Genomic DNA, 16,501 nt, shown 5'->3' on the forward strand with positions numbered 1-16,501 from the left:
AGCATCTTCATTCCTCCTGAAGAATGGCTGGGGAATGACTGGCTGAGGCCAGAGGCAGCTCTGAGCCACGGGAGCTGGTCCTGGGCAAGATAATTAACAAGACAGAGACAGTCAGTGCTTTCGGGCCCATCACACCTCACCTACACCTCAAACACCCCAGAGGCTTGAACCCAACTCACTCTTATCAAGAGGAAAAGGATCAGCTAGATGACATCAGGTTATCCATACCCTCCCTGCTTGGATGATTTATGCTTTTTAAAAGTATTCAATTCTGAAATAAGCATATTTAATGATAATGTTTCAGACCCAGAGACAGATGGATCATATGTGTATGTGTAAGTCTGAGAGTATAGCTGCAACCTACAAGCATGCATGAGGTACCTATCAAAGTGTGGGAGTGACATAGCTGGATATAATAGGTCCTGCCTCAAGGGGTACATGGCTTGGCGGAGGACGTAAGCACCTAAGTGTACATGGAAAAGTGGTAGTGATGCTGTAAGAGAAGTGATACAGATAGTGTGGACACCAGGTAGGGAGGGGCTGGTTCCACCTGGGGGGTAGCATGGACTTAGTAAAGGTTTCAGAGGGGAAGCGGGGCTTAGGTCAGCCGTACAACAGACCAAGAATGGATCAGCAAGGGCCTTCAGACCCAGGCTAAGCAGTCTGGCCTTCGTCCCATGGGCAATAGAGAACCGTGGAGGAATAGGTCAGTCTCCATCATGGCAATGTGGCAATGAGCAGATTCAACAGGACATGAGTACAGTGCACTGTGGAAATGTACAAGGGTTCTAAGCTCATATCAAGGTCTGGACACGACCCAGGGGCCGAGACATGCCACCCCCTGACCACACCCATCACGCCAGCTACACTGGTGTTTAGTCTGGATTTCACATGACTCAACCCATCCTGCCGGTGGGAAATGGATCTTATCCGCTCCCTAGAAGAAAGGGCAGTAGGTCAAGGCTTGTAGCCAATTGTGTAAATATTAGAGCAGAAATTTTTCTGCAATGGGAGGAACTGATGTTTTATCTTGTTTATGTTCCTTTGGAGGAGAGGCTGCTCAATTCTTTGCCTTCTTGCTGAGTATATTTTATCATCATGGCAACAGGGGTGATTTAAAGGGCCAACAGGATTTTAGCTGGCCTAGGGCCACAGGCAATTTAGTTTGCTGTATAATAGCTCCACACATTGTAGAGAGAGTATGGTTCTGGAATCAGACAGAGTTGAACAAAAATCTCCCCTGTGACATGAACCAGCTCTGTGATCCAGGAAGAGTTACTTAACTTCTCTGTTTTTGTTCAGTAAATTAAATGAAGATAAAGACAGTTGAATTTTATGGTGTTTTGAATAGAAAATTCAATAAGGAGATAAGCTTCTCGGCAACCATGAAGGCACTGAAATTTTACCTGCTTTCGAGTTAACAGGCAGCCTATAACAACTCTGCTGGTGCAGACAGAAGGCATAGGAGTCCTTGGTCAGAGACAGAGAGCTTCATCACTCAGAATACAGCTATGTTCTGACATATGTTCATGTTCAGGACATGAACATCCATTCTCTTTGTCCCCAAGTCCTGACTGGCGATGTGGGTAGTCCCAAACAGCTGCGTGTCCACACGAGTGAGTTTAAGTTCTGAAAGCAAATAAATGCTGGGCTAAATCCCTTAAAATGGGCAGTATGCATACCCACCCTCTGCTCCAGAGGGAGGCACTATCTCCATCCTCTGAGACTATTTGCTCTATAAACATCCTTGCAAAGATGGTCCAGAACAAAATATAGCCTGTGCCTCACTCACAAGATGTGACAAATGAGAGAGACCCACTAAGAACTATCTCCTAGTTAGGTTCAGTTCAGTTCGGTTCAGTTGCTCAGTCCTGTCCAACTCTTTGCGATCCCATGAATTGCAGCACACCAGGCCTCCCTGTCCATCACCAACTACAGGAGTTCACTCAGACTCATGTCCATTAAGTCTGTGATGCCATCCAGCCACCTCATCCTCTGTCATCCCCTTCTCCTCCTGCCCCCAATCCCTCCCAGCATCAGAGTCTTTTCCAATGAGTCAACTCTTCACATGAGGTGGCCAAAGTACTGGAGTTTCAGCTTTAGCATCATTCCTTCCAAAGAAATCCCAGGACTGATCTCCTTTAGAATGGACTGGTTGGGTCTCCTTGAAGTCCAAGAGTCTCTCAAGAGTCTTCTCCAACACCACAGTTCAAAAGCGTCAATTCTTCAGTGCTCAGCTTTCTTCACAGTCCAATTCTCACATCCATACATGACCACTGGAAAAACCATAGCCTTGACTAGACGGACCTTTGTTGGCAAAGTAATGTCTCTGCTTTTGAATATGCTATCTAGGTTGGTCATAACTTTTCTTCCAAGGAGTAAGCGTCTTTTAATTTCATGGCTGCAATCACCATCTGCAGTGATTAGGCATTGCCTGCCTAACCCCATGCCCGGGATAAAGGGGTTCAGTAAATACTATCAGTTGAGTAAATATGCATATCCACAAGCACCTAACAATGAGCTAAATAACTAGACCTTCACCTGTGTTGTTGTTGCTCAGTCACCAAGTCATGTCCGACTCTTTGCAACCCCATGGACCGCAGCATGCCAGGTTTCACTGTCTTTTACCATCTCCCAGAGTTTGCCCAAGTTAATGTCCATTGAGTCGGTGATGTGTTCCAACCATCTCATCCTCTGCCACGCCCTTTTCCTTCTGCCTTTGATCTTTCCTAGCATCAGCACTTTTTCCAATGAGCTGGCTGTTTGCATCAGGTGGCCAAAATATTAGAGCTTCAGACCTCCACCTTCTCACCAGCAAATCAGAAAGCAACTTCCGCTTCTTCTTTTTGACTGTGTTGCATGGCTGGTAGGATCCTAGTTCCCTGATCAGGGAATCCAGCCAGTGAAAGCACAGAGTCCCAACCACAGGACAGACAGGGAATTCCCAGAGAGCATCTTCCACTTCTTGCGACACTTAAGGGAGTTTAAGGTAGAAGACTTTTCTGCCCCTCTTTGTATGGAGGTATATATGCGGGAGATGTATATGAGGGAGGTGGCTGCGGGTGTGGTATATTTGCTGCTTTGCTATCACAAACAGAGGAGACACTGTGGGGAGTCTCAAGTTCATGGGTGAATTCGTAAATCCAGAGCCTTGGTAATGAGGTTGGATGGAATTTTCCAGCCTCTGTTTCTGAGCTTGTCCTGTAATGAAAGCAACTCTCTTGCCAATGTGATAAATCTCCAGGGACAACGTATGCAGACCTCCCAGTCTCTAACTTCAAACCAAACACTTTCGCCAACTCTTATCTTTCAACTAAATTGACTTCTTTTTCTAAGTCAAAAAAGACTTAGGGAAGAGTTCTACATTCACCTTCTCAAGATAAAGTACCCTGTGGGCCCCTTCAATGCCTCAGAGGCAAACACACTTCCATCCTGGGAAGGGTCATTTAGTCCACAGCTATTGTTCATCAGATATTGTCTTCTAAGGGTGACAGGTGGAGATGTTAGGACAAAATGATGGTGAGCATCCAGGCCCCAGCGTCCAGGCAGTGAAACACCTTCAATAATTCACAAATGTCCACTGAGTTTATACTATGTGGCAGGCACAATGCCAGAGATTTAGAGGTGATCAAATTCCTGCCCTTGCTCCAGAGGACACCCAGCACCACAGGAAATGTGTCAAATCGGCTCAAGTTGTGAAGTGCACACAGTGGAAGGTTGTCAAAAGGAAGAAACTCACAAACATAGAAAACAAATTTATGGTTACCAAAGGGGAAAGGGGGGTAGGATAAATTAACATAAACTAGTGTTACTATATATAAAATAGGTAAGCAATAAGGACTTATTGTGTAGCACAGGGAACTACGTTCAATATATGATAATAAGCTATGAAGGAAAAGAATCTGAAAAATCGGTATGTATGTAACTGAATCACTGCTGTATACCTGAAACTAACAAAACATCGCAAACCAGCTATACTTTAGTTTTTAAAAAGAGGTGTGTGGGAGGTCAGGAGAGGATTTTTGAAGGAGGAATCCTAAGCCTAGTTCGGAAGGAGTCAGCCAGATGCAGGCGTGAGAAAAGCAGAGAAATAGAGGTTCCAGAAACGTCAAGTGTATTGTCCCATTTTGGGGAGCATGAGACATGTGTGGAAGTGACCAAGGATGAGGCTGGACTGCCAGGCAATGAGGGGCCTGGCTTGTCATACCCTGGAACCTGGATATTGTCCCAAAGGTGGTGGCAAGCCCTTGGAGGGACTTGTGGGAGGAAATAGGGTGCAGATATGGTCAGGTTTACTTTGGTGGCCAGTGCTGAAGATGAATTAGAGGTGTATTCTGGGGAGAAAGATGACTTAGAAACTGTCAGGGCTTGAATAGGGAGAAGCACCTTATAACAAGTCCCTTGGGTTGGAAGCAAAATCCTGTTCAGACACAATTAGAATCCACCTGGCTCTGCATTGCTTGTGGGGTTTCATGTGCCCAGAAGGCTATGACAGTGGGAGCAAAAGTTCAGAATAGGTGTGTTGGGTTTATGGATGAAGATTCTTCCCCCACCTTTGTCACTAAAATCCGCACAGAATGAACCAAGGTCTTCAGCTTCCTAGAGACATATTTGCAGCTCCTCTGGGACAAAAGATATCAGGCTAGAACCCCAGAAGGGAAATAAAAACAAAGGATTTGGAAGAGATACCTCTTAAAGCCTGTCTACATGGCATTGGCAATACCCATGGAAAGCATTCTATCTAGACTTTCAACCCCAAGGAAGTCAGAAATGCCATAATTCAAGTTTTGTTCTTTAGGAAGTTATATTGCAAATCTCTCTGCCACACACATCCTTCCAGGTGTGGGGGAAAATAGAGAGGCTGTATACATCCCTATTCTCTGTCCAGAAGACAGGGCACCAGAGCCTGGAGGCAGGAGCCAGGATTAGAGTGCTAAGGTGTATTTGCGTGGTAGAGGGCAGGGTGGAGACAGGAGGGCAAAGAAGTGAGATGTTTTTCATTTTATTAATTTGCAAAGGCTCAGCTGTGACACCCATCTCAGGTCAGAACACCATCTTGCTCACTAGGACTAGGATACAAAAAAGAGACTGTGCTGGATGTCGAGTAAAATGACTGGACATGGTCCAGATACGGTCACAGAAACCAATAGGCATACTTCTGTCTAATCTTCTAATTTCTCAGGTAGAAGGAGAAATGGGATCTTAGAAACTCCAGAGGGGCCAGGCTCCACCTAGGTTATAAACACCAACATCGGGGCAGTACTGGGCATTTGGGAAAGTCTACCCCATTCTTGTCCCTGGCAGGCATTGCCATTTAAAGATGGCGCTCTCTTACAAAAGCCTGACTGGATTTCCCCACACTGAGAGACACGGTCTGACAGTGGAAGGGACCCATTAGGTCTTTCAGCTGATTGTCACTAAGTGAAGAAGACGAGTTGGTTCCTAGGAGATGACATGGAGCGGTCGTGAGGCTCCCCTCTTGGAGCCTATATCTCCTCATGAGTAGAAAAGGGATGAAGCATCTTACTGGCCTTTTTTCACAAAACTGTTAGAATGAATTAGAGCATCTCTGGGACACAGAGATGCTCAGGATGAAGAGAAGACTTCTGCCATGGTCTTATCACCCCTTTCAACACCCTGTTGAAATGTACCATCACAAAGATTTGTTTGGTTGCTTTTATGGAGGGATTTTCCCCCACAGACATGTTTAATTAAAAAAAAAAAAAGAAAAAAAACAGGCAAGCTGAGCTGGAATTCTTGGCAGCGAATGGCATCTACACCCCAGGGAAGGAGAAGTAAGCTCTCTGACTTGTTTATTCCACCAACCATTAATCCACTTGCCATTAAAAATAAATGATTCTAGGAGGAAAAAATAAATGTGCAATTGCTTTGCTAATCATAGATATAACACACACACATATACTTACATATATATGTATATATATCACATTTTATCTTATTAATTAAAGCAAAGATTATTTAAAAGAAACTTGTCCAAAGTCATTAAGCATCCAACGGGCACATGCTAGTGAATGCAGACCTGCCCATCACTTTTCTGGCAGTGCATTTGGCAGTGTACCAAGAATCTTGTAAACATTCACATTCTCTGTCCCAGAAACTCTACCTCTAAAGGCCTGTTCTGAGAAAATATCCTGAAATACAGATCAAGATTTCAGTTTAAAAAGGTCCTAATAGCTCTATTTACAGTAAGGAAAATAGAGAACAGTTTAAGAGTTTCTCATTAGGGCAATGTTATGAGAATTACGATGCAGACTTGCAATTAAATATTCTTCAGCAATAAAATGATGTTGCAGAGAATTTTTAAGGTTAGGGAAATGCTCATGATGCAATGTTATGTGGAAAAACATTAAAATAAACAATATACCCAGGACAAATGCAGGCACGCTAGAAAGCCAGAGAAAATATGGGGAAGCTCATTTGCACACTATTAATAACAGTAACTGCTCAGAGTTAAGATCACTGAAAGAAACTTCCAAAGGACTCAAGGAAGCTCTTCGGAGATGCCTCCCACTTTGGAGGGCGGATCCTCACTGTGCCTTCCTCGCTCTTTGCCCTCAGGATGGGCCCCTTACCCTGCTGTCTACCTCCTGTCGGAGTCCACATGCAGCATGGCAAGGCCCACACAGTCCCTGAGAGTTGGCATACCAGGCATCTCACTCCATCCCCGTGCTCTCCAAGGACCTCAGCTCCTGAAGCAGAGCTTCTTCACAGACGGAATAGGTAAGAGCCTCTGTTTTCTGATATTTCCCTTCTATCATGTACTTTTCCAAATTGTCTACCCAAAATATATAATCAGGGTTGAAAAGTAGTATAAATTAAATGAACTTTAGCCAAGAAGTCACACTGTCATAAAGACAAAGTATTTCACAGCCCACCCTGCCCACTGAGCCCTGCCTGTGTAAATTCCCCTAGTGAAGACTGTCTGCCCAGGACCAATCTTTAGAACCAAACAAAGAAACACTGCATGAGTATCACTCAAACTATAATCAAGGTGACTGAAAAGTGATTTAGACTACGCTCAGCAGCACTGCTTGAAAACCATACCACCCACTGTTGAATGCTACCTGGATGTGTGCTGGTAAGACAGAGACAACCAGGGTCCCCATCTGCTAGAAGGCATGAGAGGTCACACAGCTCAGCTTCTCACTGAACAGGTGGGGGATACAAAGATAGACAGGGCAATAGCTTGTCTGATACAATATAATGCACTGAATATGAGCAATGGCTATTTCTAAGTTTATGAGTACTTACTACTTACCAGGTATCTACCACCTATTCACTCACTGAATGCTCACAATGGTCCTTTGACTTAGGTGTTACTATTTTCTCTCCATTCTACAGATGAGGAAACTGAGACAGAGAAACAAGAGGAAGATCACCCAGATTGCATAGTGTAATGTGGTAGAGTTAATATTGGAACTCAGGCCTCAGTCCATGAACTTAGTCACTACACAGTTTTTAAGAAACTAATGACTCTGATATGGAAGAGCTCCAGTGGGTTTCTGGGAACCTACGGTGTGTGGGCTTGCAGGAGGATTGCTCTAAGAATACCCAAAGACACCTCCTATCTGGCATGAGATGAGTGAGCTTATCTATAACCCAGACCATCCACATAAGCATCCCTATCTGCTGAGCTGGTGTTTATTCCAACTGGTGTTAAGCAAGTGCATTCTCAGAGATACCCTCTAAGGTATCTTTTCCTCTAGAATTTCCCTGCTTCACCAGGGGTGTTTGCATGGGAGGAAGCAAATGGAAGTGAGCAAGGTACTGCCTTTCAGAAACATCCTACCTAGATTCAGACACTCAGTTCTCAGAATAGCAGGAAATCCTGAGGGATGGTGTTGCCCATGAGACAATTCAGAAATCTTTGCTCATTGGCTTTGGCAAAGTGGAACCTGTGGGGCTCTGAGAAGGCAGAGTGCCACCTGCACACCATGGTATGAGTATGTGCCTTCATTCCAAGTCACAGAGCATGTGCAGAGAATCTCCTATGTGCCCGGCCCTGTGTGTATGCTGCATCTATGGAAATGAAGGTCTGCTCTTAAGCAGGTCACAGAGACAGGGACAGTGATAGAAAGGAATCCAAAAGCAACACACCTTTCTAAATATAGAGGTAGAAGGGACCATGGGATGTCTCCATACATGTCCAGTGGGATGGGGAAGAAAAAAAGAGAAAGAAAAGCAAAGAAAGAGAGGGTGAAAGGAATAGAGGGGTTGGTTAAGCAGAGCTTCTTGGAGGAGGAGCTCTGCTTATCATTCTGAAGAGGTAAGTAAGAATTACTAAGTTACTGGTTAACTGAATTAACACAAAGAAATTTCCAGGAGAGACAAAATGAGCAGACATAAGTGGGTCTGATATTCCCAGAGTCCTGGAAAATGTGAAAAGAAAACTCACTAATAGCCTTGAAGGCCACATTAAGAATAATGGTTTCCACTCTACCACCAATGGGATTCCCTTAAGAATTCTGAGCAGGAAGTGGCTTAATCCAATTTGGGGAAATGGACCAGATGAAAGAATCCCCCTCCCCAGGCCAAAGTGATGGAAATTCCCACCAGTTAATAAATTCTCTAATTGAGAAGAATATACTATCTCTGGAAAAGGAGTTAAGACTGTGCAAATACCTTCCCTGGGTATATCACTTTATCTCCTTGAGTAATTTGTTAACACTCACCAAATAATATTTGAACATGCACCAACACAAAACACTTACATACATGAGCTTGCATCCCTATGTACACAGTATAGGAAAGGGTCATTTATTTTATTTTAATACCATTTTCATATAGTTTTAGATAGATACTTTTAGAAGTAATGACTCCAGTTGAGATGATACAATTTCCCTTTTTAGATGCCTAACCTATTCTAAACATATGATAATGAGAGATGAAGCACAAAAGGAAGAAAGCAGCCTCAAGAGCAAGAACAACATTTCTGTGGCATCAGAAAAGAATCAGAGATCCAGAGGGAAATTAGCTTATTTGCTAGGAAATAGCTTTGGCTGGGTAAGAGAAAGTAAAAGTATTCACCTGGGCAGGCAGACCCAAAGTTCAGAAAACAAGACTTTTAGAGAACACTAACCCTCTCAGAACCAAGAAGGATGAGCAAAATTAAGTTCACCCTTTGACACATCCTAACAAAACCACAGAAAAGTCAGAGAAAAGAGAGATTGCTTCCAAAGGAATGACAGCTGGGCTAGTGGTTGACTTCTTAACAGCAGCAAAGGAAGTTAGAAGGCAATGGATTGTCTACAATTTGCTGAGCAAAAATTATCCAGGAAGTGACAGAAACAAAAAGATGGAAAGAGAAGTTAAGAGACAAATGATAAGTGGAGGATTGAGTAAGGAGATCCAACATATATGTAATCAGGTTTCTAAAAGGGTAGAAGAGAAATGGAAAGAGGCAATAGGTAGATGAGAATTTTCCAGAATTCATAAAAGACACTAATCTTCAGAGCACAGGAATATCACAGATCCCCAAGGAGGATAAATACAAAGAACCCACATCTAGGCACATCATAGTCAGATTGCCAACACTGAAGACAAATAGAAATATTAGAAGTAATGGGAAAGAAAGCATGAATTATATTTAGAAGTATGAACAATTATTTTGGCAGATAACTTCTCAACATTAAAAAAAAGAAGGAAACCGTTTGAAAATGAAATAATATTTTCAATGAGAAAAATTGTCAACCTGAAATTGTATAATTATCAAAACTATTGTTCAAGAACATAAGGAAAAAAAGACATTTTCAGACAAAAAGGAAATGCTTACTAACTGAATTCTAAAATTCCAAATACTTCAAATGGAGGAAAGAATCCCACACAGAAAGTGTAAGATGCAAGATGAAATGAGAAAGCAAAAAGGTGGTAAATATGTAGGTAAATCTAAATAAAAGCTAAATTGACAAAACAATAATAATAATGTCTTGTGAGCTTAGAAACATGGTACAACTGAAATAATGGACATCAACACCACATTTACAAAGGAGAGCTAAAATTAAAATATTCTTGGGTTTTGTATTGTTTAGGAAAATGACAATAATAAATTTTGACTTTGATAAGATAAGCACACATATAAAATTTAAAAGGTATAAATTATATACTAGATGCAAAAATGAAATGAGAAAAGTATTCAATCAATTCAAAAGAAAGCAAGAAAAATAAATAGGGAAAATTAGAAAGTACAAAATATGTTATTAGAAATTGATTCAGTTATGTCAGAAATAAAATAAATGTAAATTTATTATATTCTCCATTTAAAAGAAAAGACTGTCAAAATAGAAAAGTAAAATGTTTTTTATAAGATGTTGTTTACAAGAAACAAGTCTAAAACATTGACACAGAAAGGATAAAAGTAAAATAGAAAAAAAATTATGTAAATATTGATTCCCCCAAAATCTACGTTAGCACTTAAAGATGTGAATGCATCTAAAAATATAGTCTCAAAATATGTAAATCAAAAATAGAGATTTTTGGAGAAAATAGACAAATCCAGGAAAAATAGAGAAATCCAGGGTTATTTTACGAAATATTGACACAGTTGTTTTGGGATTAGCAAGATCAAATAACCGTAATCATAAACTAGAAACATAAAAGATTTGAAAAGCACACTGATCTTGATATAACAGAGATTAGATAGAAGATAAATAGATATATAGAGAGATAGATAGATTTAATTATGTAGGTAGGTAGAGGGAGATGATAGATGACAAGATGGACAGATAATTAAAATCATAACATTCAACAGTTGAGAAATACATATTTTCTTTAAGTGCACATGGTATATTTACAAAAGTCATCCACATATTAAGACAAAAAAAGAGAGACAAAAGTCTCAACTACTTTTAAATGATTAGTATCCTGGTATCTTACAAACTATATTCTCTGACCAAACTGTAATTAAGTTGGAAATCAAGAACAAGCATGTAAATTCAACAACATACTTCTGAATAACACCTGTCAAAGAAGAGATCATAATAGATACCAGAGAACACTAAACCTGAAAGATAATGAAAAACTGCATATCAAAATGGAATGCAATGCTAATTTGATATATAGCTAAAATACTAAATATTAATATTAGGAACAACAATATTACATTACATTCAATATAATTTAATGAACCAAGTTGCTGCTGTTGCTAAGTTGCTTCAGTCGTGTCCGACTCTGCACGACCCCGGAGACAGCAGCCCACCAGGCTCCCCCGTCCCTGGGATTCTCCAGGCAAGAACTGGAGTGGGTTGCCATTTCCTTCTCCAATGCATGAAAGTGAAAATGAAAGTAAAGTCACTCAGTCGTGTCCGACTCTTCGCGACCCCATGGACTGCAGCCTGCCAGGCTCTTCCGTCCATGGAATTTTCCAGGCATGAGTACTGGAGTGGGTTGCCATTGCCCCTAAAGCTTTAGGTAAAAATAATAAAAAACATGAGAAAAAACATGAATAAACAATTTGGGAGTAAAATAGAAAACATAACTTTAAATGCAGCAGATATTAAAAAAGCAATACAAGGATATTATGAGAAACATTCTACCAACAAGGTTGAAAACTTACATGCAAAATCATAAAAATATAACTTACCAATATTGAGGAAAAAGGGAAAACAAAAATTCTTAGTTGTCCTATAACTAAAAAGGAAATCAGAAACAGTTAAACCTTCGCACCGAGAGACTACCAGAGCTATACCAAGTATCCAAGGGATACACAATCCTAATTTTGTTGACTCTTCCAAAGAAAATGAGCATCTTCATAAAGTAGGTTCATTATATGAAGCTGGTATAACTGAATGCTAGAATCCAACCACAACAGTATAAGAAAATAAAATTACAGACAATCTGTTTTTCATGAATGTAGATGTAAGAATTTCCTAAAAACTTATTAGCAAACTGAATTCATCAAAGCATAAGAAAATTATCTATCATGACCACATTGAGTTTATTCTAAGAGTGAGGTTCATTTACCATTTTTTAAAAAATCAATAAATGAAAGTCATCTGTTAACAGATCAAAGGGAAAAAGTCACAGGCTTATCTATAAGATGCAGAAAAGTATTTGATAAAATTTAGCATGTATTCATTATTAAAAAAAAAACGCCTGGCAAGGTAGAAATAGAAGGAAAATTACACAACCTGATAATGAGAACTTCATATATAACAGTGTTTCCTTAAGATTAGGAATAGAGAAAGCCTTACTAGCATCACCTACATTGAACAGCATACTGAAGGCCCCAGCGGGCATATAAAAGCAAGGTGGAAAATGCTATGAAGATTGGATAAGAAGAACCAAAATAGTCATTTCTTACAGACAATATGTCCAGTAATACAGAAAACCCAAAGAATTTATGTGTGAATTATTGCATTAATAAAAGAGTTTAGCAAGATTACAGAATTCAAGGTCAGGGTCTGAAATTGCATTTCTTTATACTAACAAGAAATGTTTTTTTTTTTTATTTAATTTTTATTTTTACTTTATTTTACTTTACAATACTGCATTGATTTTGCCATACATTGACATGAATCCACCACGGGTGTACATGCATGTACAACAAATGTTTTGAAAGGTTGCTTTTACAAGTATTATTGAAAATTGTCTTGAGAATGTAAAGTCCATGCGAATAAACCTAAGAGAGGATATAGATGATCTCTATGGATAAAATTAGAACTTAATCAAAAGACATTAAAGAACCCGGGTGATTTATGTCTTTGACACATTTCAATCAAAACACAGAAGCATTTGAGATGTGCATTTGTTTTGTTGTGTTCTGTTGTGTTTGTGTAATTTGATCTGTTTCTAATATTTGCACATAAATAAAAAGAGCAAGAATAACCAAGATAGTCCTGAAGGAGTAAAATTAGGTGAGAAGACTTAGCTGAGCATATGATACTAGGAATTATTTTACATCTCCAGTAATTAGACCATGACATATTGGTGCAAGAGGCAGGAAAAATGATAAATGAAAGGAGAGAGAATCAAGTAACAGAAGAGAGAATCAAGTAACAGACCCATACACACAAGAAACCTAATTTATGACAGAACTAACCTTGCCCTTGTTTGAGAAAGGTTGGACTTTTGAGGAAATTTTTTAAATGCATAGTTTTCATGCATCTTGCTTTTTATTGGGACTTCTCAGTCTTGGTCAGTGGTCCTGGGGTCTCTGAGCCCGCAGGAGGGCCCCTGCCATCTGGGAGCAAAGGAAGGCGCTGCTCTCCGTGGTAATGGAGAATCTGAGGGAAGGACAAGGGTGGTTTTGAGAGCAGTGGAAACTGCACACTGGCTGTGGCCACTGCCACGGGAGGGACTGTCACCACTCTGGCAAAGAAGCATAGCTGGAAGGTGACCCCAGGAGCCAAGGCCCCCAAGGAGACAAGGAGGCAGCCCCTTCTCCCCCTCCAGCCTCACAGTCACCCTGGAGTACCCATAATGGACAGATCCTAACAAGGAGCAGCTGGCAAAGCAGTCTCAGCGCAGCATCACGAGATTACCACCCAGGTGACCTCATCCTGTGTGCAATTCTTCCCCTAGATACTGGGAACTTGGCTCCCAGCCCTCACCACCTCCTTCAGCCTTTGTTTTCTCTAGGTAGGTGGAGGGCCCTGGGGCACCAACATGCTGGGGCACATTACCAGGACCCAGAGGTCTGGGTGAAGGCCTGCAGTCCTGACATGTGACCAAGAAACAGTGTCTAGTCCCACTTGATGTTGAGATTACCCCCAGGAACCTGAATGACAGCCTGGACTTTGCTCCATCAAAGGTAGACCAGAAACTGAGCAATCAAAAATAGTCATCATTGTCATACATGGTTCCTTCAAGTCCTGTATACTTTGAAGCCCCTGCTGTCCTCTTCCCAGAGTGTCACGGGAAAATTAACACAAGGACCAATAACACCACGGTTGCTCCAAAGTAGCACTAAGTAAGCAAAGCAAGTAAAAGATATCAATTACAATGGTCGGTGCTGCCAGTCAAAGAACCCAGACCCCCGCCCTCTGGCATTGATCCTCCAGATTTGGGGATAGAAAAAACATGTCTGTAGAAGCCATAGTAGTAGTAATAACAAGAGGGGCAAACGCAAGCTATTATTTAATGTGCTAAGTGTAGCCCTAGCTCCTCAATGAGTACTATCTCTTTAATTCTTACAACAGTCCAAGAGATAAATATAATTAGCCTCACTGGAGAAGTTAAAGCTTGGAGACTCAGGGAGTAAATAACAAAGTAAAGTGAAAGTCTGTCAGTTGTGTCTGACTCTTTGCGACCCCATGGACTATATACAGTCCATGGAATTCCCCAGGCCAGAATACTGGAGTGGGCAGCCTTTCCCTTCTCCAGAGGATCTTCCCAACCCAGGGATCTAACCCAGGTCTCCCGCATTGCATGTGGATTCTTTACCAGCTGAGCCACAAAGGAAGCGAACAAAGGAAAGTAAAGAAAAAGTCTTCTCAAGTGGCAAATCTAGTAAGTATAATTCCTGGCATTAGGAAAGGTTGTTTTCAACAATTAGTTCAAGGAAATGGTCAAGGAAGGCAGGACTGATTCTCCTAAGGAGTCTAGTTTGCCTGTAGCAGTATCGCAGCCAGCTTGACCACTGTAACAACCTATCACAGACCAGGGACTCAGATGACATTTATTGCACACAGTTCTGGAGGCTGGGACGTCTGAAACCAGGGTGCCAGCCCAGTTAAGACCTGCTTCCAGGATGGCAGACACCAGCATCCTGCTGTGTTCTCCCAGATGGAGGAATGGCAGGAGAGCTGGAGAGGGTGAGGGCATCCTATAAGGTGCTGATCCTATCATGAAGGCCTCACCCTGATGGCCTTGAAGGAATGGTCAGAATGCATCGCCCCAAAGGATGCTCCCTTGGCGTAGTGAATATTTTGAGCTGAAGACATTTGAAAAGTAGCAAACGCAGGCATAGGCTTTCTCTGAGTCCTTTTAATCTGTCTAAAATCCAAGCCTCCTCCGAAAGAAACACAATTGTCACAGATACCCTCCCTGGGAGTTTCATCAACCAGGGAGAGTTGACTTCTTACAGAGGAGGGGACCAAAAGTTACACCAAACCAAACAGACTGTAACAAACCATCACACCTCCATCAGTGCTTCCAGGGCCTCGTTCTTCTCCCCTGAAAATCACTTGCTCTCCTCTCAGTGACTTCCATCCTTCCTCCCCTTCCCCTATTAAAATAGTGTATAAACTCTTAAACCACACTGCTCTTTTATTTTTTTCCTGTGATGCTTGGAGCACATAGTATTAAAAATTAATAAGTTGCATACCTTTTTTACCTGTTGTAAGTTTATTTTGTAGACCCAGCTATCAAACCCAGGAGTATAGAAACAAAATCCTTCCTCCCCTATAGCCTCACTTAAACCTAATTACCTCCCAATGACCCTCTTTCCAAATGCCACCACAAGGGGTGTTACGGCTTCAACATATGGGATACATACATCCAAATCATGGCAGCCAGAGTCCCTCTCTTACTTACCCTCAGGGATTTGCCAGACCCTCCCACCCCAACACCTCTACCACACTCATGGTCTGTTTTATAAGTGAAATTCTATGGAGGACTAGAGTAAAATTCTGTAGAGGACATGTATAGATGGCACAGGTTCCATCCTTGCGGTTAACACAAGGAAAAGTGCTGAGAGGCACTTGACAAGCCTTCACCTCTGACCCCCCATAACAGAGTTCCACTATCCACTGTGGGTCTTCCAGTGCAATCCTGCACAGTGTTTCTTAAAACTTTGAATGACTTGCCCATATTTAAAAATCTGGATTTAAATAAATTTAAATATCTGGATTTAAATATCTGGATTTCTAGATTTGCTTGAAGAATTAGGAAAGCCAGAAACTCTGGGCATTTGTCCCTCCTGACCTGCCAGAAGCAAGTGATGGCTGCCAGTTTATGGGGTTCATTCCCCCATCTGACTCCAGCCTGCCCTCCCCCAATCACTTTCCTCACTGACACCCTGTGTCACCTGTCATTTTTTTTTAATTGGAGTATAGTTGTTTCACAATGTTGTGCTAGTTTCTGCTGTACACAAAGTGAATCAGCCATATGTATACACATATCCCCTCCCTTCTGGATTTCCCCCCATCTAAGTCACCACAGCAGACTTCTGCAATATATAACAGGTTCTCATTATTTATTTACTTTATACATAGTAGAGCATATATGTCAATCCCAATCTCCCAATTCATCCCACCTTCTCTCCTGATTGTTGTCCATATATTTGTTCTCTATGCCTGTGTCTCTATTTCTGCTTTGCAAGTAAGTTAATCTCTACCATTTTTTTTTCTAGATTCCAAATATATGTATTAATGGGTGATATTTCTCTTTCTATTTCTGACTTGTTTCACTCTGTATGAGAGTCTTCAGGATCCATCTACATCTCTTAAAATGACCCAATTTTGTTCCTTTTTAATGGTTGAGTAATATTGTGCTGATTGTATGTATCACATTTGCTTTATCCATTTATCTGTCAATGGACATC

Source organism: Budorcas taxicolor, chromosome 2 (genome assembly GCF_023091745.1).
Source record: "Budorcas taxicolor isolate Tak-1 chromosome 2, Takin1.1, whole genome shotgun sequence".
NCBI classification, from domain to species: Eukaryota; Metazoa; Chordata; class Mammalia; order Artiodactyla; family Bovidae; genus Budorcas; species Budorcas taxicolor.